The sequence below is a fragment of the Canis aureus genome, chromosome 9 (genome assembly GCF_053574225.1).
Source record: "Canis aureus isolate CA01 chromosome 9, VMU_Caureus_v.1.0, whole genome shotgun sequence".
NCBI lineage: Eukaryota > Metazoa > Chordata > Mammalia > Carnivora > Canidae > Canis > Canis aureus.
This window is the reverse complement of record NC_135619.1, coordinates 18,256,555-18,282,065: the sequence shown is the minus strand read 5'-3', so window position 1 is coordinate 18,282,065 and position 25,511 is coordinate 18,256,555. Positions and strand designations below refer to the sequence as shown.

At 39.2% G+C, this 25,511-nt stretch overlaps 1 long non-coding RNA gene across 2 annotated transcripts in view; it reads right to left on the bottom strand.

Annotated features, from left to right (window-relative positions):
• The window catches only part of LOC144320466 (uncharacterized), a 69,846-nt gene that overhangs the window by 1,068 nt on the left and 43,267 nt on the right, over positions 1–25,511 (bottom strand). For both annotated transcript variants that reach the window (XR_013386038.1, XR_013386037.1), the window contains exons 4-5: positions 5,113–5,193; positions 278–510 (exon numbers count right to left, since the gene is read on the bottom strand). This is a non-coding gene — a long non-coding RNA (uncharacterized LOC144320466). The remainder of the gene's footprint in view (positions 1–277; positions 511–5,112; positions 5,194–25,511) is intronic.

Sequence of the window (25,511 nt, the reverse complement as noted above, 5' to 3'; positions counted from 1 at the left end):
TCTCAAGTAATCACTTTAGAAATCAGAAAGAACAAAATTATTGTTGTCACAATAGAAAACACTCCACTTTTTCCTATCATCACTTTGTGATCTAATTTAGGTTATGAACATCTTATTATAAATTACCTAAGTGACTATCAATATGAATAAAAATTCTAATAATAGCAATACAATGATACAACATTTTTCAATATCCTGAATAATCAAATAAACATCTGTCTGGCAGCTATCAGTGGATGTGAATTGGGAGTAGATTGAGAGAGGAGAGCATACTTACCCAGGTTGGGGCCAATTCTTTGTTTCAATTGTTCTTGTAATTTCAATACAGCTTTTGTAATATTCCTGTCCAGAACTGCTATGTCATTTTCTTAGCTATTGTCAAAATGGCTGCCTTGCTCCATCTCAGAAGAGAAAATGTTTTGCCAAAGTTCAAAACATCCATTTTTATCTACAAAGTCTGTGGCAGCATTTTCTCTGTCATCACCATCATCATCATTATCACCATCATCACTATTGAAAATTAAATGCGCAACATTCAATATTTTCAGTGGTGTAAGCTATAGAACTTTTACCTTTTTACAAAGAGGGGAACACAATATGGCTCTGATTACCTGCTTACTGCATGGGAGAGCCAAGGCTTTCAGTGAATGGACTTTGTGCTGACAAGCTCTTAAAAGGTTGTATGCTTGGCCGTTAGACTTTGAGCATGGTGAACATTTGCCATGGATAGCAGCCTTGAAAACCCTATGGCCCATAACAAAAGGATATTTCCCCCTCTTACAGGGTCAGATATATGCTGCATACTTCCCTAACGGCCCTAGCACCACACACAAGCTCCTTTCATAGTATGGCATGCATAAAGTCTATAATTATCAGCTGCAGGTAGTGGCCACCTGCTCATGGAATACAGAGAAATGGAAAAAATGTGGAAGAATCTGTAGCAAGAATTTTCTTTTTGAATTAGCCCTGAGAGGCCCTGCCCCTGAGAGTTTTAGAATAGATATGGCTTTTAATCAGCCTCCTTTCGCTTACTGAACTGGCAATTTCAGAGTCAGAAGGTAATCATACACAGACAATTATGGCTTCAAGAACTTTCCTAACATATTCAGCCAGAGCAGAGCTCCATTAGATTTCATACTACCGTATTCTCTGAGCTAACTGCAAGCTGCTTTCAGACCCATGATGCATTTGTTGGTATTCATTTAGAGGTGTTTGATTACATAGGAGATGCCATTGTGTGCTGTCCAGATCTTTTTGGGTTTTTGTTGTTGTTGTTTTATAAAATTATTTTTTATTGGTGTTCAATTTGTCAACATATAGAATAACACCCAGTGCTCATCCCATCAAGTGCCCCCCTCAGTGCCCATCACCCAGTCACCCCCACCCCCCGCCCACCTCCCTTTCCACCACCCCTAGTTCGTTTCCCAGAGTTAGGAGTCTCTCATGTTCTGTCTCCCTTTCTGATATTTCCCACTCATTTTTTCTCCTTTCCCCTTTATTCCCTTTCACTATTTTTTATATTCCTCAAATGAATGAGACCATAAAATGTTTGTCCTTCTCTGATTGACTTATTTCACTCAGCATAATACCCTCCAGTTCCATCCACGTCGAAGCAAATGGTGGGTATTTGTCGTTTCTAATGGCTGAGTAATATTCCATTGTATACAAAAACCACATCTTCTTTATCCATTCATCTTTTGATGGACACCGAGGCTCCTTCCACAGTTTGGCTATTGTGGACATTGCTGCTATAAACATCGGGGTGCAGGTGTCCCGGCGTTTCATTGCATCTGTACCAGATCCTCTTTGTAAATCAAAGTAGCTATTCTCTCAGCTGCTAAGAGTGTTTTCTGCTGAAGCTCCATAACTGAGTCCCTCCCCAGGAATTGCCTTTAGCCTAAGGGAGCAGTCTCAAACAGGTTATACCTCCTTCCTTTGGTAGCCTAAATCCAAGGATGGATCTACACAATAATAGAAGGCCCACTCCTTCCTTTATCTCAATTCTGGAAAGCTCTGAAGAGCCACTCTAGGTTAGAGGTCCCCAAGGGATCAACTGAAGTCTCTGTTGTGACTGAATTAAACTCAACTTCTCCTTTTGCCCCATTCTGCCTCCCCCATACCCTTAAATCTTAAAATACTATCTGGATGAAATCACATCTGCTACAAGAGAGATATGACAGAAACCAGCTGCCATTTATCCTGGTCCCAAGATACTAGGAAGATGGAGCTGAACATAGAGAAGGCCATATGTTATGTCCAATCCATTCTGATCTTGATGTGAGAGGTTGGGGGTGTCAACCCTTGGTCATCTCCAAGCCAAAGAAAACAGGAAACCAATCACTTCTAGGGATGGCTTCGGGGATTCATTCTACTTTAGGATGTGCTCAGGAATATTTGGGAGGTAACAAATTAAGGCCAGCAAAGTTCTTGGATTCCCTGAAAATTGATCCTAGCTTCCTCAAGTCACTTGTATTACGAACCATATTGGAGTAGGCTAGGGCAAGTTATCCATTCTCCAAGACTTGGGTTAGGAATGTGAATGAGGGCACAGCTGCTTACTTAACTGCCCTCTATTTTATGCTATTAAGTAGAGATTGAGTTGATATCAACTAAACTGTGCCCCCAAAAGGTTCTGTTGTCTTTTTAGGACTCAACAAATCACACTGAAATGGCTTCTTGCTCCTCTCAGAGTTAAAGGGATTCTGTGTGGCAATCTTTTCCTATTACTACTAAATATCTATTGAGTTCTAGTTGTATGAGAAAGAAGTCCCTGACCCCTAGGCATGTGTGGTGCAAGAAACACGACACGTAAAGCTGTATCAGTGCTTTCTACTCTCAACTGATTGCTTTCAGACCATTGTCCAAATTGCCCATAATGCTGGGTGTTTTGGATTACCAGATTTATGTGAAATACTCATTGGCCTGAATGTTCCTCTGGAATAGGTTCATTGTCTTTCTGGTCTTACCCAAAACTATTTTATTCATTTAGTATATTTTATGATTGTTTACCATTATTGTAAAACACCTTCTCCTGCCCATCAGGAAGGTTACTCATATTTCTTATTTAAAAAAATCACTCATATAATTTTTAAAGTTGGTAATATAGTAATATGGTCTAAATATCAAAAAATTACCAAAACTATATAGTGGAATCCCTTCCTGCCCCTATTTCTCATCTGTGTAGTCAAAATCTTCATTTCACCTCAAAACTACCAAAGCCAGGTAGTTTTTCTATCCTTTTTACATGGTAACATATCCATTTTGTGCACTCTGCCTTTCTCATTTAATAATATAACATAGAGATCTTTTTCGAGTTACTTAACATTTGATAAAAATTATTTTCTTTAAGAGAATAAAGGGAACCTTTAAGAATTGCTGGGACCTTTCAAAGATGACATAATAAGGAAAAATTAGGAAGTTTCTTGGGGTTGGGTCAGATGCTGATGGAGTTTGGCATCTTATTTTTCTCAGTAGAGATTAAGTAGGAATACTGAAGAGGAAGAAAAAAGATAACAGCACATCAGCCAAGGACACAGCATGAAAAAAACAAAAAAAGGGAAAAGAGGGATCCAGAGCCATCTGTGCCAATGGTGAGTGGAAGCTACATAGTTTGAGTTAAGAGCAAGACAGTTGACCAGGGCCTAGTTGGCCTGTAGTGCAAAGGTAAGGTCACGGCCTCTGAGTAGTTCTAGATCAACACGAGATAGGAAGGAAGAAGGGAATGTTCAGATTGCCCTAGGTGCAAGGAGGTAATGCTGGATCTATATTCAGAGAGAGTGGGATCAAAGCACACATATAAGCTTAGAAATCAGAGCTGCATTTAAACCCCATGTGAGTTAAGCACTTTTAGGGAAATTACTTAATTTCCCCTCACCTAAGTTTTCTTATCTGTGAAACGAGAATAAGAATAAGAATAATAACCATTTACAGGGCTGTCTTAGGGTAACATGGCACTGTTTGAAATGTAAATTATTCTTAGAACATTTTCAGTGGGAGTTGCATTGCCCCTTTAGTGTCTTAATTTGAAAGAATTATTTTACTGTCATGACTAAACATAGAAACTTCAAGAGAACATATTTTCTTTTTTAAAACTTATTTGAGAGAGAGAGAAGACACGTGTGAGCAAGGGGAAGGGCAGAGGGAGAGGGAGAGACAGAATCTGAAGCAGACTACATGCTGAGCATGGAGCCTGACACGGGGCTTGATCTCAGGACCCTGAGATCATAACCTGAGCTGAAATCAAGAATTGGACATTTAACCAACTAAGTTACTACCCAGCTGCCCCCATAAGAACATATTTTCAAAAAATTATGTGTCAGTGGGTTTTTCATTGATAATTGGCTTAATTTAAAATATTAGACTAGACTAATATTAAAGTCCTTGCTGGACTTCCATTAGTTGAGTACAATCTTTGCATTAAACTATCTGCTACAATAATGAATGACTTTATAAAATTCTGCAAAATTTGAAGGTTACATTAACATAAAAGAAAATTATGGTAATACATTCCAGTTAACGCAGGAATTACCAGATAAATAGTGTTAAACTCTTGTCCAATAGCAAGAGTTGATTCAGATGGACAGTATGATTTATTTATTTTTTTAACCAAATACCTCCTCAGTAAATTATAATGGCTTTGCAGTAATGTGTATCTGGAAAATTGAGTCGTCTCTAGGATGACATGCATGTTTCAAGTGGTATTGAAAGCTGCACTGATGGATATGTATAATAAACATAACTGTTATTAATGAACTCTGTGTTCATTTAATGAGAAATAAAAGTAACTTGTAGATGAATACCTTTAAAAAACTAAAATAAACAGGGTGATGTATAAAGAGTGCTTAGCACAGTGCCTGACTCATAGTAGTGAGCAGTGAGCAAATTAATATATTTGCACTTGTATTATAAGTGTTAAAGTTAATAAGGGAGAAGAATATTTCCTAAAGGCCAGAGAGGAGACACCAACCATCAGGTGAAAAAAGTTTCTGCCTCAGCTGGTGTGGTGACGTCAGGGCCTTGGGTGAGAAGGCCTCTTCTTCGAGGGCTAAAAACCATGAGGTGTAAGAGGTGATGAAGTGAGCCTGACAGCCAAACACAAAGGATCTTACTTACCTGTGAGATGGAGGTCATCAATAAGAAACAACCAGTTCTTCCTTGGACTGGAGAGGTAGGGGATAACTAAAAATGGTATGCCTGGAAGAAGCAAGATTTTTTGCTTACATTAGAGTGCTTAAAGCTGTTGAAAATCGAATTTAAGTACTAATAACTGAAAATGCTGATATGACAGGGAAAATGCTATTTTTAACACACACCCACTATCTCTGAAAGGCAGATGTTTTAATAGGTGTGGACATGGAAGTCTAGAGAAAGAAGCCAGGGGAGGACTGAGCTGTCCTGTATAATAGAGGGAGGAAGCTTATGGGAAAGAAAAGACCTCAGAGAACAAATGAGTCTGATCAAGACTTTTAAGTAGTTTACCCTTCCCTAATATTCCTGCAAAATCTTCCATGAAATCAACATTGTTTACTAATGCTTATGATATGAATGGATCCTTTCTGGGTGAATGTACAGTGCTGAGCTCTGTGTTCATATGTGTGAAGGATGAAAACAGACTGCACTTGAGGAAAACAGCCATCAAATTTCCTGACTTTATGTTGTGACTGTGTATCTATCACTTATATCAGGCCAACCCAGGAGTGTGCTTCTTTGACTGAAGGTTTAGGGGAAATAATGCTCCTGAAAATATTCATTCAAGCAACAAATATTTCTTGAGCACTAATCATGTGCTACTTGCTGTGTTCTGAATTCAGGGCAGAATAACAGAGCAATGGTCTTTGTTATCAAGAAACTCTCAGTCTAATGAGGAAGGATGAGAAACAATGTGACAAGGGATGTAGCTGGGGTATGCAGAGACTAGGGAGCACCTAAGAGTGGTGCCAAAAAAGATTTGAGAAAAGGAAAACCCAGTGCTGAAGAGCAAATTACGTGAGTAAAACATTACATTGGAAAACATTAATATTGCCTTGTGAGCTGATGATCCAAATTGAAGCAATTGAGACAACCATTCAGAGAAGAGGTGAAATATCTGGGTACTATTCTTTTGGCCTCCTGGTTTCTCTTTCTTTTTGTTGTTACCCATTTCATCTCATAACTTCTGTATTTTGTTTCCAGAAGAAACTGCCCCAGAAAGAAACCCTGAAGAATACTATAGAACTGAATTTTCAAAGGCAGGTTGAAAGGAAAGAGGTGGTTAATTAATAAGCAAAGTATAGGCTCTTCCGATAACAGGTTAGTTCCATCAAATACAATGGAGGGTGTAGCCAAACTGGCTTCATAATGAGCTTGTTTCTTTACCAATGTTTTAAATAACAGGATTTACATAAACCTAGAGCAAAAGGATTTCAGAACAAAGAAGTGTATGTATTTGGATGCATTTTTCTTATAAACAGCACTGTTATTCAGTAAGAACAGGGAGAAGAGGTGACTAAGTTAATGAGACATTTTATAATTAATAGCAGAATTTATGTTTCAGATGTGTAATGTCTGTGATAAGATGTGTATTTATTTCAGCATTTCTGGAACTGATCAAAACGTTTTTGAGATTTTCTTTAGAGTCAGTTGGAGTTTAAATCAAGAAACCAGCAATGTGAGTTTATCCTACTTAAAGGCAGGTCAGAAAGACCTAAGCTCCAATCCTGGTTCTTCCATTTGATAACTATGTAACCTTGGAAAAGTTTAGCCTCTCACAATTGTGTCACAATTTCCTCATCCCTAAAATGGGAACAATAATTTTCAGAATTTTTAGAAGTAATGAGATAACACAAGTTTCTAGCCCTGTGACTGACTCCCAGTTAGTAGCTTCTCAGTAAATCTTTCCCCTCCTCCCCACTTAATGTTAAGTTGTATTTTGAAATATGTTTTTAGATGATTTGTTATTCTTAAATGTTAAAGCTCTGCCCCCCTTGAGGATCTGTGAAGAACATGCTATCAATTCAACTTCTAGGGATTTGTTTTAAAGAAATACTCAAACCAATGAGCAAATAAGTGTTTGTAAGGCTATTACAGCATTGTGTATAAAACTGAAAAACTATTAAAAATAGCCCAGCATTTGCCATAAGTTTGCTTAAATAATTTATAGTGCATCTGCATAATGAATGGCTATGCAGTCACTTAAATGAATGCTGACTCTGTGCCAAGATGTAAAGCTATCTAAGAGAGCTATTCCTCAAACAAGGTATTGAATACGATGTATATTATGTCACATTTCTGCTAAAAAAAATGTATAAACACATACATTTTTAAAACCCTGAAAAGGGGGCACCTGGGTGGTTCAGCAGGTTAAGTGTTTGACTTTGGCTCAGATCATGATCTTGGAGTCCCAGGATGGAGCCCACATCAGGCTCCCTGCTCAGTGGGAAGTCTGCTTGTCCTTTGAAGCCCTCTGCCCTTCCCCCAGTTTCTGCTCCCCTCCCCCGCTCTCTCAAAGAAATAAAATCTTCAAGGAAAAAAATAAAAACCTGGGAAGATATGCTGCAAACTATCAACAGCATATGGCAGAGGGAGGTAGATGATTGTGGGAGACTTTCATTTTTTAAATTGTATACTTGAGTGATACTGGATTGTTTAGCATGAGTATGTATGTGTATTTAGAAAACAAGAGAAAAAAGGGGAGAAATATTACCTCCACATTCTGAAGAAAATGCCAATAAAGGGGGATTATAAACTGTTTTAAGCAGAGACTGCATTCAGAAGTAGTTATTCTACATCAGAAGTCTAATACTCCTTTGGAGAGCATACAGATCCTGGTATATTGTGAAAGAATCAGGCCTGTCAATTAATTAATTTATTATTTTTTTTTAAAGATTTTATTTATTTATTCATGAGAGACACAGAATGAGAGGCAGAGATATAGGCAGAGAGAAAAGCAGGCTCCCTGCAGGGAGCCCAATGTGGAACTCAATCCCAGGACCCTGGGATCACAACCTGAGCTGAAAGCAGATGCTCAACCACTGAGCCACCTAGGTGCCCCCCAGGCCTGGCAATTTAGAGTCATATCCAATGTTATGACTACTACACAAATTCTGGTTTCATACTATAACTGTATGTGCACTGCATACATACTATATACATAGTATACTTATACCTTCCAGGTAAGACACAGCCAGTGGTATGTGATTTGGGGGTCTCTGGGAAAGCCTCCCTGCAACAGCTCCCTTACTAATTTGTTAGGATATCAGAAATTCCATTATTAAGAAGTTTAATTTCTTCAGATTAAGAAATTATCTGATATTCAAATTCTGCACTAAGGGTCCCTCTCATGTGTTCCTTCATCATGCTGTACATATCTGCAAGAGTGTTTATATAGATTTTAATTGTCTGTTTTCTATTCCCACAAGACTCAGCTCCTCCCAGAAATAACTATGGGTTTTTTTTGTTTGTTTTTTGTTTTAAAGATTTTATTTATTTATTCATGAAAGACAGAGAGAGAGAGAGAGAGAGGCAGAGACACAGGCAGAGGGAGAAGCAGGCTCCATGCAAGGAGCCTGGTGTGGGATTCGATCCCAGGTCTCCAGGATCAGGCCCTGGGCTGAAGGCAGGAGCTAAACCGCTGAGCCACCTGAGCTGCCCAAGAACTAATGTTTTGATAGCTCTGTTCCCCAGTGCATTCCACAAGGCCAGACACACAGAGGGTCTCAGTATATTCACCAATTGAATGAATGCTTCTACAGATACTCACATGAATACTGAATATTAGGGATATTCATATGAATATTGAACCTGTTGTTTCTACTCCAACTATTGTGAAGTTAAATTGAGGAAATATATATGAAGGCATTTTGTAAACTATGAACTATCATACAAAATGCATATATTATTATTGGAATGTAAATTTTTTTCTGAGATAATTTCCAGGGGGTATACTTCTCTGGATGGACATATAATATGGAGAGGTCCACCTGACAATGGCAAAAATCCTGACCCATCCTCCAGCTGCTTGCATTCTAAAGAGCTCAGGAAGGAGGTCCCCAGTGAAAACTAATTAACAAGGAAATATTTCATTTCTGTAAAAACAGTCAAGAGTGACTGGAGAGCAAGGATTATGTGGGAGTAAGAATAGGAAAATACATAAAGCATGTTCTGAAAGCCTCAAATAGCACTTTTCATCTCTTCCAGAATCTCTGGTCAGGGACACTTTTTTACATAAGGTGGAGTTCTCTGGCTCAGGGCTTTTGTCCTCTTGAAAGACATGGCTTTGCTCTCTAGGTTGCAAAGAAAATGTTTTAAAACTGGGATTTTTATCATTAGTTTCCCAGGAAACCATTTTGGTTCCAATGCTAATTTGTGTACCTGATTGTTTAATTGAAAATGAGGTGGGGGAAAGGAGGGAGCAGATGGAAAGACTACTTTGAGTCACTGCCCAGCAAGAAGATGCCAGGCAGGGAATGCCAAGTCGACTGCTGGTGCCACCCTACACTTAGTTCCAGTTGGCACCAGGTTTCTTAACTGAGGTCAACAGAGTATGGGGCAAGGATTTGGAGATTCATTTTCTTTTCTTAGTTCTGACCTGAGAGGTTGAGGAGAGGTTGAGCTCGGCACTCACTTAGGTTGAGTTAGAGGGAGCCAGCAGACAGGCCTGAGCAAGACAAACAGCTCATGTCTTGGAAGTGTTCTAAGTTTCCTGCTTAAGACATTTTTAAAATCTCCTCCCTCAGATGGAATGATGTCCCTAGAGGGTGTGGATACCTGGAGCTTACCTCTACCATGGCATCTACAAATGAACTGTATTTACATTTCTGTGGCTTTTTCTTTTGGTGACCAAAGCCTCCGTAATGATGGCATTAGAGGGTGTGGCTTTACACACCAAAGAATGCAGCATTCTTACTGCCTTTAATGTTCCCTAGAGAGGTAGTGTATCTGGACATTTCAGCTCCAAAGGCCTGGAAGAGAAGGAGGCTTGTTAGCTGCTCACTGTCCTGAAGCTTCTTTGTGGGCTGTGTATAGCTGGTATGCCGGACCATCAGTCAGAACTGGACTCAACAGCTCTGTGAGGTGAATGAGGGCAAGGTTAACAGTCTTGGTAAAAACCATCCCAGTGTCACGTAACCACCAAAGATGAACACTGACCTAGATTGCATTTTTTTTCACTTGCGAAGACTCGCACATACACCTTGACAGCATCCTCTCTAGTCTCAAACTATGCTGTCCAATAGAGTAACCATCATGCACCTGTGCTTGTTAAGCACCTGAGTGCTCAAACGTGAGTCTGGTTTGCCATATGTTAAGCATATAATACCCTAGAATTCTGAAGACTTAGTATGAGGAAAGAATATAAACCATCTCAATAGTTTTTAATGGGGGTTATATGCTGACATGACAATATTTTGGATAGACAGCGTTAAGTAAGAGTATATTAGGAGAATTAATTTCACTTGTTTCTACTATGGCTACTAGAAAAATTTATTACATAATGCTCACATTTATATTTTGATTGGACAGTGCTGGTCAGAATGAGAACCGTAATTCTCATTCAATCCCTCAGTCAATCCCTTTTGAGCACTCTAACATGCTGAAAATAAATAAGATCCAGGCTCTGCTCTCAGCAGCTTCCATATAAAAGAAGGGCAGTTATTTACAGAGCAATAGCCTAGTGGGTGAGTGCTGGAATAGAATAACATGCACCCAACTGTGGGAGTCCCAAGGAAAGAAAGACACTCTTATGGACAGCATCATCAAGGAAGGCTTCAAGGAGGAGATGAGTTTTAGGATACACAGGGTTTTAGCAGTCAAAGGAAAAAAAGGCAATGATGTATCAAGAGACACAGATACCTGACATGCCCAGCATGTTTCAACAAAACACAAGTTGTTTATTTGGGTACAGCTTTTTAGGACAAATGGGGAGTGATTGGTGGAGATGAGGCTGAGAAAATAAGCCAAGGTTCCAGATTCTGAAGGCTCTCTCATGCCACGAGGAGTTTGAACTTATAGTGGCTCAGGGGTTGTCTAACTGTAATGTGGCAAAGAATCACCTGGAGAGCTTTTTAAAATTCCACACACCCAGAGGCTTTGATCTTGATGTGTTAGGGCTCAAAATTAGCATTTTAAAATCAGCATTCCAGATGATTCCAATTGAGACCTCACTTTGGAAAATGCTACTGCAGGTAAGGGGGTTTAGTTAGGCAGTGACGTGATCAGCCTGCATTGAAGGAAGATACTCTGAGAACAGAAGGCAGGTAGGTGGGGAAAGTTATCCTGGGGCTGTACAGTTGTTGGCTGTTTCAATTATCTAGATGAAAAGTGATAAGGGTAGGGCAATGTAAATTCAAATGCGAATGGGAGATGACTGCCAGAGACATTAAGATAGTCAAGGGATGCCTGCGTGGCCTAGTGGTTGAGTGTCTGCCTTTGGCTCAGGTTGTGATCGCAGGGATCGAGTTCTGCATCTGGCTTCCTACAGGGAGCCTGCTTCTCCCTCTGCCTGGGTTTCTGCCTCTCTCTGTGTGTCTCTCATGAATGAATAAATAACATAATATAAAATAAAAAGATAGTCAAATTGTCAGGTCTTATTGACTAACCTGGTCCTTGCTTATACCCTTGTTTCTATCCCCTGTATCACACCAGAGCACTGGTTTTCTTGTTTATTTTCCCCAAATATCTGAGAACACAATAATCTTCTTAGTGAGACCTTCCAAAGCAAAGTTGATACAGGGTTCAGTTTCCGAGCAAGCCCTTCCTATAATAAAGGTGTTTTTAGGGGATCTAAAGTAAACCTTCCTTTGACACCTTTTAAAAGATCCCCTGGCATTCCTGATCCTGCAGCTGCATAAAATGGGTAGAACCAGAAGGGAAGTGTCCCTGTTTTCCCAGAGCTTCTTGGCTGCCTTGATTCCTTGGCAAGTGAAAAAAAGACCGGGCTGGCTTACATTTTTAATAGAAGAGGGAATAAAGATACATTTACCCTATAAACAAAACAGCTTTTAATGTTTGCTTGTTTGTTTGTTTTGGAAACTGTATAACCAATCATAGAAAGAGACAAGCTGATTAAGCACTGGCATACAACATAAACAGCAAATAATAAAGACCTAAGTTTCAAATGAGCTTCAACTAAGGATGGGTTAGTAATGTGCACATAGATTTTATCTATTTTGTTTACTTGAAAGTCTACTTTTTATTACTTTTCCTTGAGAAGACTGTCATTAATCTCAATTTCTAAGGTAGCTCATTTTCTCCAAGCAATGGGCTCTAAGAATAAGGAGAGGAACTAGAGTTTCGAAGTGTAGTTATTTGAGGAGTTAAACTGTGTGTCTGCCAAAAGTGATGCATCTTATAATGCCATGATAAACACACACAGGTACACTCTCTCTGATGCCCCTTTTCTGGCATAGGGACCCAGTGTACTCATTAAAGAATATTCTTTCACCTTGGCTCTTTTTCTTTATCTCTGGCTGCTGCCATTCCTGTCTGCATTTCTTGGAGTTTCTCTGTGCTCAAACAGGGATATAGTTGCCCAGTGGATTCCTCTAGCCCTTCCAAGTGTGTGTTCAGTTTGGAGTACATGTACTTTCATTCTGGGGAGTTTCTACCTAGAGGGCATTTTAGAAAGACAGAAAGGTAATTAATTTCCCAAATGCTCAGTATACTTCTACCCTCAGATGACTAGCAGTCTGCCAGCCATCTTCTAAACAATGATTAATTTATTAATATCTCAGTGGCAATTGACTAAATGCAATATTCATTCTTATTAAAACTGTAATAAACTAATAAACCTTTAATAAGCTAGGAATGGAAGATGGGGTATACCTGGCTGGCTTAATCAGTAAAGCATGTAACTCTTGATCTCAGGGTCATGAGTTCCAGCCCTACACTGGGTGCAGAGCTCACAAAAAAGAAAATGTTGATAAAAGAATATGAAACATTTATCTGAAAAGAACCACAAACACCAAACTTAATGGTAAAAAAACATTAGAGGCCTTCCTTTTAAAAAGCAACAGTTCTGGGGCATGTGGGTGGCTCAGTTGGTTAAGAATCCAGCTCTTATAAAAAAAAAAAAAAAAAAAGAATCCAGCTCTTGATTTTGGCTCAGGTCGTGATCTCAGGGATGTAAGATCTAGCCATGCATCTGGCTCCATACTAGGTGTGGAGACAAATTGAACTGCAATTCTCTCTCTGCCTCTCCCTCTGCCCTTCCCCAACTCTTCCTCTGCCCTTCCCCAACTCTTTTCTAATAAATAAATAAAAGCAACCAGACTAGTAAAATTCAGTGAAAAAACATTGAAATTAATCATTTTCTAGTAAAATGTCAAAATATAATAGAGAAAAACTCATACACAATAGCCTTCTTCCCATGTGTGTAAATGTACATCATAAAATCTAGATCAAAGAAAACTATAGTACATTACTGAAGTAAATAAATGAAAATTTGGATAATTGGAGAGAAATATCAGGTTTCTAGAGGGAGAAAACTTCATGTTGTAACACCACTCTCTGAATTACCTTATAAATTTAATGCAATTTTAATAAATATTCAAATCATCATTTTTGAAGATTAGGAATTTATAAGTCTACTTTAAGTTTTATCCAGAAAAAGATAAAGTTTTATCATTGAAAAAGAAAAATAACTTCATAATTTTCAATAATTTCAGGGTATTGATACCAAAATAGGCATGTGCATCTTCAGAACTTAACAGGAAGTCTAAAAACAGACCCATGTGGGGACACCTGGGTGGCTCAGTTGGTTAAGCATCTCCCTTTGGCTCAGGCCATGGTCTGAGGGTCCTGGAATCGAGCCTTGCATTGAGCCCTGCACTCAGTGAGAAGTCTGCTTGTCCCTCCACTCTTCTCTCTCACTCTCTCTCAAATAAAAAAATAAAATCTTAAAAAAAAGAGAAAACCAACAGATCTATGTTACACTGGTATACTGGAAATTATAGTATGACTAGAGGCATTTCAAGTTAGCAAGGAAATCCCCTCAGTTGGCAACTTAGACAGCTGGCATAGGAATGATCCTAGGAAACTGACTATAAAATAGGATTGTGAGGCTGGCTTATCCACTGTCCAATTGGTGGACCCCACTAGTGTTAGTGAAGTACTGATAGGTTCTGGCACGCCATATCAATGCAATTATTAGAACTCTTATAGGTGGTGAACCAGACAAGATGCCAGTAGAAGGGAATGTACTGACCGGTACAATACCTCAGATGTTTGGGAGGAACAGGAAAAGTACCTATAAGGACTATGGAATTGATTGACTGTTGCTAGGTATTATCAATACATATTTGACAAAGATAATGAAAAGGCAAAAGAGAGATAACTAACTACCAATTTAAGGCAAGATATGAAAGTCACAGGGCCTCCATGGTTGTATATAGTTTCTCATTTCCTACAGCAAGGGGACAGAAAATGCTGAGGGTCAGACCAGGATTTAATTTTAAGATTAAAAGGGTCACAGAGAGTGTTGATTTCTTAATTATAGCAAGTCTCCTACACCAAGTTCAGGACCCTGACTGATGAGTGGGATCCTGGGACTTGACACCTGCACCATTGCACAAAAGAACTTTAAAAGCACAGATGAGGATGCCTGGATGGCTCAGTGGTTGAGTGTCTGCCTTTGGCTCAGGTTGTGATCCTGGGGTCCTGGGATCGAGGCCTGCATCAGGCTCCCCACAGGGAGCCTGCTTCTCCCTCTGCCTGTGTCTCTGCCTCTCTCTGTGTTTCTCTCATGAATAAGTAAATAAAATATTTTTTAAAAATAAATGAAAAAAATAAAAACACAGATGAGTCTTGAGTCCTCTAGATCTTCAGAAGGAAACCATGCTTTCCTGCCAAAAGCTAGTTCCCCTTGCATCCCACCTGAAGATGATGTAGAGGCCTCTGCTTGCTAAATCATATATGTTCTCCTTGGGATCTATGCCCACTTTCCTCCTGGCTAACAGACCAACAAAAGGATCAAGTCACAACACAACCCAGCTAGGGAAGTGCTAGGACTGTAAGTGAGGAAAGGGATTATATATGCTAAAGGAATTTGGGAACCAACCCACAAATATATTGGCAAAATCCAGGAGAATGTTATAGGATTGGTTCCTAAAGATTCTGGATTAAAGGAGGTAAAATGTGAAGTTAGATAAAGGAGAGTTTATCCGTACAAGAATACTTGCCTGGGACACAGGATTTAATTTCTGGCAACAACCCCAGGAGTCAGCGCTAATGTGCTGTAGGAAGCTTAGAAAAAACAATCTCCTACATTAGATGAGAAGTCCATCACAGATGGAATCAAAAGTCACAGAGAAATGAGTATGTCAGAACAGATATACTGTGTAAGACTGGAAATCAGCACTGATAGACAGGGCTTGGAAGACACCATGTTTGCCAAAGTGATAAGAAATGCGCTAATGAGGAGGCCACCAACATTATTGAGAAGTCCAATGATGGCTATCCTTTGCAGGCCATAGCTTATGGTAAAAAATTGATTATAGCACTGGTGACAGTAGAATGGGGCTAATTATATCCTGAAAATATAGAGGCTAGATGATGGCACATAACTATCAAAAGTAAGTTGAACACAAAATTAATGAGCAGTCATGTCAGAGTGGCAGCTAGCATAGTGTGACATTCAGAAAAGTATGGAGATGTTTAATAGAACAGCGTTCCCAGGGGCAGGACAGATGTCAGCTGACAAGGGTATTACTTAATTTATATACTCAAAAGAAATCAAGAATGAATAAGAGCAGCCATCCCAATCAAACAAAACAAAAACAAACCATGATCCTCTGCCTAGTTTTTGGATCTAAGCCAGTTCCCAGACCCTAAATCCATTCACTGAATGAGAGACTATGACCCTGCAGCATCATGGCTAGTAATATGCAGTAATGATTCCCCTAGCCCTTCCCTATGAGACCTATGGTCATTTACTAAGGTAACCATAGAGCAGATGATGAGGAATACAGATATTTCAGTGACATTTGGACACAGGATTTGAGTTGACATTGATACCTGGCCTGGGGGGTGGGGGGAATAGCAGAGATTAATGTCACCCTTAAAGACATAAAGGATACAGGGGCAATGATCCCCATCATTATCCCCAAGTCTGGCTCAATACAAAAAGAACTGGTGAAATCTATATGACAGTGGACTATGGCAAACAACCAAATAGCAGTCTCAACTGCAGCTACTATGTCACATATGGTATTTCTGCTGGAAGAGATGAAGACAGCTTTGGGTACATGTATGAAGCCAGTGATGCCAGTGATCTGGATAGAGGGATCAAAGTAGTGTGCATTCATGTGGGACAAATATGGTGTACATTTACATTCTTGACCCACAGTTGTGTTAACTCACCCACCCTCTCTGATAGCCTGAAAGTGCTTTGAAAACCAGGATATTCCACAGAACATCATAATGATTCATTATGTTATATTAACAAGACCATTTGAGTACAAAGTGGCAAATAATTATAGAATTAGTTAAGACAATTGCAACCCAGAAGGTAAGATATAAACCCCATGAAAATTCAGGGGCCCAGCAAATTAGTGATGTTTTTAGGGGTCCAGTGGTCTGGAGCATGCCACTATATCCCTTCCAAAATAAAGGACAAATCATAGCATCTTGCACCTTCCATCTCTGAAAAGGAAGCAAAACCTCTGATACATTTCTTCAGGCCCTGGAGACAGGATATTGCACGTGTGGGAATACTACAACAGTCATGTACTGGATGACATAGAAGGCTGCCAGTTTTGAGAAAGGCTCAGAGGAGTAAAGGGTCTGAAGCAGGTTTGGGTTGAGATGCAAGCAACTCTGCCATTTGGGCTGAACAATATGGCAGACCCTATTGTTTTCACACTTGGAAAACACACCGTGTGGAGTTTATGGCAGCCACCAATAGAAGACTTAAAATGTAGAGCTGTAGGATTATAGAGCAAGGACATGCCACCTATAGCATAGAACTCCATACCATTTAAAACTAGCTCCTGGTATGCTACTAGGTCCTGGTAGAGATGAAAACCATGGGATGTCAATTGACTATATGGCAAGAATTAAACTGGATTTTGTTAGAACCACCAAATTATAAAGACTCAGAAGAACTCTATCATAAAATGGAAGTGGTATATTAAGATTGGGTATGAGCAGGGCTGGAGTACATAGGTAAGCTTAAAACGGTTGACCCAGAATCCAGATCATTTACCACTGTTGCACCAGAACTTCTTCCTCAACTCAAACCTATGTCAACACAAGCTCCCTTGTGACCAGATCACAGAAGAGAAAAAAGGACAAGCTTGGTTCATGAATATATTACCTAGTATATGGGTAGAAGCCAAAAAAATGATGGCTTCTATAGGGTCCCACACACATATGGTCCTAAAAGAGAGTGCTCAAGGGAAATCCTCCTAATGTACAGAACTTTGGGCCTCTACTGTGTGTGGAAAGAGAAATGGCTTAATATAAGAATATTAATAGACTCATGGGAAGTAGCAAATGGCCTGTTTGGTTGGTCAAGAGCCTAGAAAGAAAGATTTTTAAAAGCTGGGATAAGGAGATCTGGGAAAAAACATTTGGATGAAATATAGGAGGGCAGCTTGGGCTGCCATGACAAAATACCATAGAATAGGTGGCTTAAACAGCAGAAACTTATATTCTCACAGTTCTGAAGACTAGAAGACCGAGTTCAGGGTGCCAGCATTGATCCAGAGTGGGTTCTGGTGAGAATTCTCCTTTTGGCTTGTGTGTGTTCTTCTTCATATGTTCAGAGAAAGTAAAAACAAGCTGTTTGGTGTCTCTTCTTATAAGGAAACTTCCTATCGGACTAGGCAGGGCCCCATCCTCATGATTTCATCTAATCCTAATCACCTCTCAAATTTTCTATCTCCAAAAATACCATCATAGTGGGAATTAGGGCTTCAGAAAGGAGGCATATTCATTCAGTCCATAGCAGCATGAGTGTGAAGATATTTGTATCCCAAGTTAGCATCCACTAGAGAGCATCAATAATGGAGGGCACTACCCAGAAAGAAAGACTCAACAATGAAATAAGTTAATCTCTGTTATCCTGATGGCAGTACAATAGGCTTATGGAGCTTTGGTGGCACAACTGGAGACTTTATGGGCCTAACAGTATAGCCTTCTCCTCATTCAGGCCAGTTACTTCTGTTGCTAAATGTCCAACCAATAACAAGAGACCAAGCTGAGCCTCCCATAGGGCATATCACATTAGGAAACTACATTGTGGTTACTTGATTACTTTGGGCAGTTTCTATCCTGGGAAGGACAGCAATTCATCTTGATTGGAAATGATATCTATTCCAGGCACAGATTTGTCCTTCCTGCCTATGAGGCCTTGGGCGGTATTTCTGTCTGAGGGCTCAGAGTTATCTACCAACACAGGGTCTCATATAACATTGACTTGGACCGAGAGTCTGTCTTTAAAGTGAAGGGGGGATATCAGTAGGCAAATACCATACCATCCATAAGATGTTGTCCTTAGGGAGTGAAATAAAACAATATGTAGAACAGCCTTTTCAAGGCTGGCTGAGGTCAGCTTCTTTTGAGGCCAGCTTAGTCTTGATGCCCTGCAACTATGGGCAGCATCCCCTAGGACATAGTCTATACCAGAAATCAATCATCATCATGTAGTTATATGTCCTTAATGGATAGAAAATATTGAACTGGGAATAAAGAAATAAAAGTAGGGATGGTTCTGCTTACTAAAACACTCCCAGTGATGGCTCTGGTTCTATGAAAATAAGAATCCTAACTCCTACAGGGGAAATACTTTTACCAAGGGACACAATAAGAGTTGTTTAAACTTTAAGCAATAGTTTCTGCTTAGTCACTTTGGGCATCTCATGCCAAGGCACCAGTAAGCTAAGAAAGTCACCATCTTTACCAAGCAATTGGCCTTAACCATTAGGAGAAAACAGAGCTGCTATTATACAATGGGTCTAGAGGTTTTTTATTCGGATGATCCACCAGGGTTTGTTTTTGTATTCTCTGGACATATGCAGTAGCCATTGTCTAAGAAGTGCATGGTGACCAGGAGCTCATAACCCTCAGGGCTGAGGATCTAAATTACCCTGCCAGTTAAGTGATCTAGACCAGCAGAGATGCTACCCAAGGGTAAAGGAAATCTAGAATAAGAAATACAGGACAAAGACACAAGTATCAGATATGGTCCTTGAGACCAGCAACAGTAGCAGGGGTTGTCATTTTCCCCTTTGGCTGTGTACCCAAAAAGCACCAATCAGAAATCTGAAGAAGCTATTTCCAGATGGAGTGAAGTTACTGTAAAAAGCAAATGGCTCCAAGAAGCACACAGGTGGGACTACTGTGGATGCTATAGTGTACTACCCAGATTCCTGCTGTCAGGACCAAGATACTCATCCCTCATCCTCCACACCCTCAGCTGCTGGGAGTGTTGCCTGCTGAAGACTTAAGGCTGAGTCCCTTTCTGGAAGTTTCCCTGGGCCAAAAAGATCTGCCTCAACCAAGGCTTTGCTTCCTCCATGGGGGCAGCCTGCATCCAATGACTAGTCAATGCAGGGACATAAAAGCCAGATCCTCTTGCCTCCACTTGGGACAACTCTTAAAGACTATCCTCATCCCAGAGCACTCCAGAGGATTAGCTGAGACCTCTATGACAATTGCATCACAGCTCAACTTCTTCCTCAGCCAACCTTTGCTTCTCCCACTTCCTCACACTCCCCAGAAAGTCTCCTGTGTACAATCTCTAATTCAGAGGCTGTTTCCAGAGAAACTGACTTTAGCCAGCATTGAATGCAATGGGTGTTTTCTTCTGAACTTAGGCCTGCCAGACTGTATGCTCCAAGAATACAGATTTTATTTTCCATTTATTTTTAAGTTTCTCATCACCTACTGTATTATATTACACTCAACAGGTACTACATAGATGATTCACAATGAGCTAGCTACCTGATTGGTCAATTCCACTTAGTTCTCAATGGGATGTAGGGAATCTGTGCATTTTCCTGGATATTTCTCAAAATCTCCATTTTCCTTGAAATGACTCTACAAGCTTCAGCTTTACAGAAGCTTTTAAAAGTCAGACATAAAGCACTGTTAACATGGAGAGAAGGACAAGAGAAAAGGATACATCTTTTCTTCTCTTCTGCCAGCTTAACCACTTAGAAGAAAGCTTTTAAAAAAAAGAAAAGCAAAGTCAATCTCATAACTGAGAAAACAATCTTAAATGAAAAGGTAAGCATATTTGTTATCTGGAACAGAGAAAGAGTAGGTATTTTATAATCTTTCTTACTATACTCATTAAAGCATGGAAATTATTGAGATACCTCAAATTTGATGGACATATCCCTCCAAAATTTATTTTGATCCATAATCAAGACTGATTTGTTTCGTCACAGACATGGTTTTGCGTTGAGGGCTGTATAATGTGAGTCAAGCAAGTCTGAATGTAGTTACAAGGAAAATTCAAGGTAAAAATGCAGTCAATGAAAATTGCTCTTTCCTATTTGCTCACACCAAACCTGCCTCTAGGCTAGAGTCTAGACTAGCATTGTGTATCAGCCCTGCCAAACACCAGTGGCTGGCCCCACTGCTGCCCTCACCGAGTCTGCAAATAAGTGACAGGTGATCTCCATAGGCTTCTAACAGGCTATCAGGTCATACACAGTACTTTGCTCGGAAAAACTCACTTATGTATCTCATCGCTGATCAAATTCAAGTACTTCATATTTACAGTTTAAAAGCCTAAAATGGGTTAGTTTATCATAGCCCAGCTTCATGACACTGATGCATGTGCTTGTACCAAGTGGCTATGAGCTTGGTGCTCTTTGATTTAGGTGCAGGAAGCTTTTATTTTTGAATTTCTACCTACCCATGGCAATACATCAAACAATCAGTTTTAATATCTTTAGGGTTAAGTGCACTCATGTAATTTAGAATTAAATGATTTTTATGAAGCACCTTTATAGACCATCTACATGCTATACAACTACACTGATTAAGGATCATGGTGACTGGTAAAACAGCAGCCCCTATGAATTAGGGAAGCATTAGTGAAATGCATTTTCTGAATGCATTCACTACTAAGTAACTCAAATGTCACATGATAGTCCTAATGAAAATTTCTCTCCACAAAGCAAATACACAGATGAACCCTGTGGGCTATATTAGATTCTAATAGTGACATATTACTGGTTTCTGGTCTTTCTGCTTCTTCTGTCCTATATTCGCCCCCTACTCCACACTCACTTCAATCCCACTCCCCTCAACTTCTAAGTGTAATTGATTATTTCTCTTTGAGGCTGCTAGGAAGGGGGCTAGAAGTGGGGTAGTAGTCAATCTACCAGGCCCCCCCTTCCCCTTGTAAAAAATTTGCAGTAGAGCTGCTTACCAGCAGAGGGCAGCATAAATCTTTTGCCATGCACATGCTCAGAGAGGCTCTGGACCTCACCCTCTTCTTCTAGAGGTAAACTGGGACCTGGAGGGTTGTCTCCTAGGTGCCACTGAGTCACCATGTGATTCTTTGTGTTGTTGAACCCAATCATGTTTCCAGTTCATGGCTATTTGATCAAAAGTAATGAAAGCTTCTCTTGCCTACTTTTCACCTGGGCATAGTTGCAGAAGCCATGGGGGAGTCACCTGGGTTGACTCTACAATTCTTTAAAGAATCACAGAATTTCATTTTTGATTCAGAGTTTTTTGTTTGTTTTCTCTTTCTTTTCATATTTTTAATGTGTGAGTGAGAGGAGCTTCCTCCTGAAAAAGGCAAACCAAACAAATTCCTGAAAGAGAAATTCAACTAGCAGCTATGTAAATTGGCAAACTTTTTTCCTTACCTCCATCTGAATCAAAAGGATCTTATTAGATATTATTGTAACTTATTCTTCCAACTGACCCAAGTGGTTGCTTTTGGAATCTGTCAGATCTCAGTTGTAAGAGGAAAATGTTTCTCAGCATAGTGATAGCAGGGATTGGTAGCAGTAGTCCCTAAAGGTCAAGACCAAACCAGGCTAATAGCAGAAATATTCTTTCCTTTATGGAGAATTAGTCTGATAAGGTGAATGATTGTTGTTACACCTTGCATTTACTCTACCAGTGACACATCTTTCATCAGTGGGGAAGACTGTACTCTTATTACATTCTCTTCAGGGAATGAAAATATTCCTCTGGTTGCTATGGACTGAGTTGAGAACTTCAGCTCATAAGCTCATATCTAGATCAAACCTGGGGCCTTGACTGAGTTTGCAAGTGCTAGAAGGAGCCAGAAGCAGCTTCCTTCTGAAGGGTTAGTGATAGTTGCTCCCAGAGAGAGCCATGGGCTTCACCTAACTGGGAGTCTTGAAGAAAGTTTGAGATGGGGGCTGGGGTAGGGAGTCCAGGACGGGGAGAGGGAACCAGATTGGGGGGATACCTCTGGCAGAAGTGAGCAGGTTAGAGGCTGGGGAGGCACTATGCTTTGGTACTCCTAATTCTGCAAGGCCTCAGCCCTTGGTTAGTACAAAGGTATATCTAAATTAAACTTTTATTTCCCCCTATAATACCATTTCCAGAACTGCCTGACTCTTCAGTAAAGAACTTTGTTTTTTGTATGATAGTCTGAAGGGCTTGGCCTTCATGAAAGATGATAGGCTTGGGGAGGCAGAAAAACTACACCCTTGAGAGCTTTCCAGACTAAGGGCAAGAGGCGCACTGCCTCTTTTCTCTGGACTGCCTTTGTTTATCTGAGGTACAGAGACCAATGACTCCAAATGGTCACAAGCATGAGAGGTGTCAAGACTAATCTTTCTCAATTCTCTGCTGCTCCCTACCTACAACTTCTTTGGGTTCACTCAAAATTAAAATCCTATTTTGTTTCTGACTTTCCTTTCAACTCAACCATTTCTCTTTTTTGGGTAGGTGCCGCTTCTCTGCACTTCCACATCCTTCCACATTTGTCATAGCATTTATCAATATTAAGGAAATTTCCTTTCTAGACTGTGAGCTTCATGAGGGCAGGGATACTGTTGGTTTTTTCATGGTTCTAGCCCAAGTGTTTATCATTGTGCCTGTACAAAATAGGTAACCAAGAACTACGTGTTAAATAAGTGCATGAGTAGATTTTCTTGCTGAAGAAGTTACATAAATTTGAATTGGGCCTTGAAAGGTAGGTAGAATTTCAATAAGTAAAGATGGAAAAGGGACCTTCTAAGAGGAGGCAAGCACTTGAATATAAGTATGGAAACAGCAAAACAGAGCATATTTGGGGACTGATTATTATTCACTTTTGATTGTAAAAAGGTATGTGCAGTGGCAGAGTGAAAGATAGGCCTAAAATGGAGGTTGGAGCAACAGTACACTAAGAGTAGATAGCATTGAGTGCTTAATACATACCAACACAATTCTAAGCACTTAAATATAAAAATATATTTATGAATAGCTAATATATGCCCACAGTAAAAAATAAAAAAGGTTTAGAAAGACACAGGGTACAGTGAAGAGTAAGACTCCATCCTACATCTGTATCTTCCTCTACCTCATTTCCCCTCTCCCGAGGCACCCACTGCTAGCAGTTTTTATATATCCTTCTACAGATTCTTATTCTATGCATATGGAAACATATGGATATATTTTACACTCAGTCATATATTAATCTACTGTTCTACTTCTTTTTCACATTTAACTCATATTATGGAGCTGCCTCATTCTTTTTTAACCACCTCTCAGTATTCCATTACATGGGCGTGCTATAATGTTTAACCAATTCCTTCCTAATAGACATTTAGGATATTGCAAATCTTTTGCTATTACAATCAACTACATAAAATATCCTTGTATGTTTTGCTTTGTATTCATATGTGAATATATTTGTAGGCAAATTCCTAGAAGCAGTACTGATGGGTTAAAAGGAATGTACACTTTAACTTTTCACAGGTATTATAAAATTGCTCTCCAAAGAAGTTATACTACCTTATACTCTTACCCACATATATTATAAAACTTTTTGATTTTTGCCAATTCAATAGGTCATAATGGATTTTCACTATTGCTTCTAATTTGTATTTTCTCTTAATATGAATAAAATGAGCATTACTTGATATATTTTAAATATGATGAAATTTTATTTTGTTAAAGTATAAATAAGAATTTAGATTTATTTAAATTAATTAAAATGTAATTTAAAGTTTAAATATATATTTTATAAATACTTTACTTGATATATTTTTCTTTTTTTCTGTAATTGTGTTCATTTTCTATTTTTGAAATGTTGATTTGTTGGGGTTTTTTTAATTGATTTGTATGACTTCTTTATATATTAGGCCCTTTAGTATTTCATGTCTTATGAATATTTTTTCCCTTAATTTGTCATTATTGTTTTGATATTGTCCATGGTATTTTGTTTTTATTTTTTTTAATGTTTTATTTCAGAAAATTTCAAATACATAAACAAAGAAAATAGATTAAAAATTTGTATGGGCTAAATACCCAGCATTATCAATATACATATAAACTTAATTCATTTATTACCATGCCTGCCTATATTACCTCTCTTCCTCTGCCCTGCTGGATTATTTTAAAATAAAATATATCCTTTTATTTTATTTTTATCTATGATAATTATAGTCCTGCAGTGACTTAAATTTTTGTGTAGTCAAACTTACTAGTCTTTCATTTTGTGGTTCTGCTATTTAGACCACCAGAAATTCCCTGAGAATATATATAGCCACGACAAACTTTTGAGGTGAGTAATATTTTAAAATGAGTAAAACTGAGCCTCAGAGAAGCTAAAGTATCTTGCCTTAGGGGACATAGCTTCTAAAGGGTAGGAATTGGGCCAAATCCTGGCAACCTAAACCAGGGTTCTGTCTCCTGACCATCACATCAAATCCTTCCCCAGTGAAGGTTTAATGGCTATGCTGAACAAGACAGGGACCTCACGTTGGCATTCCTGTTCATTCATGGTTGAACCTTCATGACACTCATACATGGGCAGTCTTCTCCACAATGGCTGCTTCCACATGAGCTTCTAAGGTGGTGTACTTTGGAAGGGAAGGTGGTGTCACAGATCCCTCTCATGAAAGCAAGAGAATCTCATGAAAGAAAGTTCCAGGACCATGGTTGTAGGAAGCATTCGTATTTACACACATAGACACACACACACACACACAACCATGCACAGGCTGTAAGGATAGCCTCTAGGGATTTGCTTATCTTTGTCCTGTCATCTCTGCATTAGGCAAAGAAACAGGCTCTTAATTATCATGAATCTGGATTGGATACGTATCAAGGTATTTTTGCTATTCAGTTCCCTAGAGAACAGTGCAGTTTGATTATATTTGTATTTATGGGCAGGTGAGGATGACCTATTTAATCAATACATCTAAAGGCTAAGAGGTAAGCTATCTTATTCAGACTCAGTAACAAAGCTTATGCTAATTTAACCTGACATGTAGCATGTTAGGTTAATATGATTTGGATTACATGTATCGGTTTTAGAAATTGATGTTTCTGTTGCTGGTTTCTCCTGACATTTTTGAACTATAATATGGAATGTAATACTCCTCCAA